The sequence below is a fragment of the Pristiophorus japonicus genome, unplaced genomic scaffold (genome assembly GCF_044704955.1).
Source record: "Pristiophorus japonicus isolate sPriJap1 unplaced genomic scaffold, sPriJap1.hap1 HAP1_SCAFFOLD_1459, whole genome shotgun sequence".
Taxonomy (NCBI): Eukaryota; Metazoa; Chordata; class Chondrichthyes; family Pristiophoridae; genus Pristiophorus; species Pristiophorus japonicus.
Genome location: NW_027251133.1, coordinates 50,001 through 52,500, shown reverse-complemented (window position 1 = coordinate 52,500; position 2,500 = coordinate 50,001).

Here is a 2,500-nt window from a genome sequence, read left to right as displayed (position 1 = left end):
GTGCCGGAACGGTGCGGCTGCGCTCCGGGAGTGCGGAGATACGGCCTGTCAAGTTTCGTCCCGGAAGTCTGGATGGAGCTAAATCCGAAGCCGTTTGCGGGAAATTAGTTCCAGGGCTCGGCGACCGAAGTCAAATCCGTCCCGCCAACTTGACACTTGTCATTTCTGTCCTTGGGGGTTGGCGGGGTACCTGCACAGAGGTAGGAGGTGGCTGATCGAGAATTGGTGAGTTTTCCAAAGTCACGTCTCGAGCCTCCAGGTCTGCAGAGACCGACCAGGGCTGCCGCCCAACCGACTATTCACCCTTTTTGGGCGGGAATTTTTTCCATTTTTGTCCATTTTTCGGGTTTTTGGTCGGGCTTCAAAAACGGCAGCCCGAGGCCTGGCAGAGGCCGGGGCATGTCCCCGGTCGCGCCAGGCGGCTCGCGCGACCCGATTAGGCCCCGAAAGGAGTCGGGAAATCGGCAGACCTGCCCGAGTTCAGCCCGGGGGAGGCGGGGGGCAGGTCGGTTCGGCTCAAATCATTAACCAAAGCCGAGACTTGGTCTCGCTGGCGCAACCGAAGTGCCAGGCTGGATAACTCATTAACCAGAAGGCGGCTGGAGGCAGGCAGGGCTGATGGCTGAGGCCGGGTGGAGGCCACCCGCGGCCGGGAAAGTCAAAAGTCCCGTTGTGTGGAAGTCTATGAGGTCAGATTCGGCCGCCTTACCGGGCCTGCGGTTGATGGTTTCCCGCTTGGGCAAGCGAGTCGGCCCGGCAAAGTGGCCACTTGCATTTTCTGGCAAGTGTCTGCGAACAACGTTAATGAGTTGAACCTCGGCAATTGTCGGAAGTCCCGATGAAGAAATGAAAATGCCCCTTTTGCGGGGATTTGGATGCTCATGGCCGGCAGCAGGTGGCCCGACGCCCCGCCAACTTGACACTTGTCATTTCTGTCCTTGGGGGTTGGCGGGGTATCTGCACAGAGGTAGGAGGTGGCAGAATCGAGACTTGGTGAGTTTTCCAAACAAACGTCTCGAGCCTCCAGGTCTGCAGAGACCGACCAGGGCTGCCGCCCAACCGACTATTCACCCTTTTTGGGCGGGAATTTATTCCCTTTTTGCCCATTTTTCGGGTTTTTGGTCGGGCTTCAAAAGCGGCTGCCCGAGGCCTGGCAGAGGCCGGGGCATGGGCCCCGATCGCGCCAGGCGGCACGCGCGACCCGATTAGGCCCCGAAAGGAGTCGGGAAATCGGCAGACCTGCCCGACTTCAGCCCGCGGGGGCGGGGGGCAGGTCGGTTCGGCTCAAATCATTAACCAAAGCCGAGACTTGGTCTCGCTGGCGCAACCGAAGTGCCAGGCTGGATAACTCATTAACCAGAAGGCGGCTGGAGGCAGGCAGGGCTGATGGCTGAGGCCGGGTGGAGGCCACCCGCGGCCGGGAAAGTCAAAAGTCCCGTTGTGTGGAAGTCTATGAGGTCAGATTCGGCCGCCTTACCGGGCCTTCGGTTGATGGTTTCCCGCTTGGGCAAGCGAGTCGGCCCGGCAAAGTGGCCACTTGCATTTTCTGGCAAGTGTCTGCGAACAACGTTAATGAGTTGAACCTTGGAAATTGCCGGAAGTCCCGATGAAGAAATGAAAATGCCCCTTTTGCGGGGATTTGGATGCTCATGGCCGGCAGCAGGTGGCCCGACGCCCCGCCAACTTGACACTTGTCATTTCTGTCCTTGGGGGTTGGCGGGGTATCTGCACAGAGGTAGGAGGTGGCAGAATCGAGACTTGGTGAGTTTTCCAAACAAACGTCTCGAGCCTCCAGGTCTGCAGAGACCGACCAGGGCTGCCGCCCAACCGACTATTCACCCTTTTTGGGCGGGAATTTATTCCCTTTTTGCCCATTTTTCGGGTTTTTGGTCGGGCTTCAAAAGCGGCTGCCCGAGGCCTGGCAGAGGCCGGGGCATGGGCCCCGATCGCGCCAGGCGGCTCGCGCGACCCGATTAGGCCCCGAAAGGAGTCGGGAAATCGGCAGACCTTGCCGAGTTCAGCCCGCGGTGGCGGGGGGCAGGTCGGTTCGGCTCAAATCATTAACCAAAGCCGAGACTTGGTCTCGCTGGCGCAACCGAAGTGCCAGGCTGGATAACTCATTAACCAGAAGGCGGCTGGAGGCAGGCAGGGCTGATGGCTGAGGCCGGGTGGAGGCCACCCGCGGCCGGGAAAGTCAAAAGTCCCGTTGTGTGGAAGTCTATGAGGTCAGATTCGGCCGCCTTACCGGGCCTTCGGTTGATGGTTTCCCGCTTGGGCAAGCGAGTCGGCCCGGCAAAGTGGCCACTTGCATTTTCTGGCAAGTGTCTGCGAACAACGTTAATGAGTTGAACCTTGGAAATTGCCGGAAGTCCCGATGAAGAAATGAAAATGCCCCTTTTGCGGGGATTTGGATGCTCATGGCCGGCAGCAGGTGGCCCGACGCCCCGCCAACTTGACACTTGTCATTTCTGTCCTTGGGGGTTGGCGGGGTATCTGCACA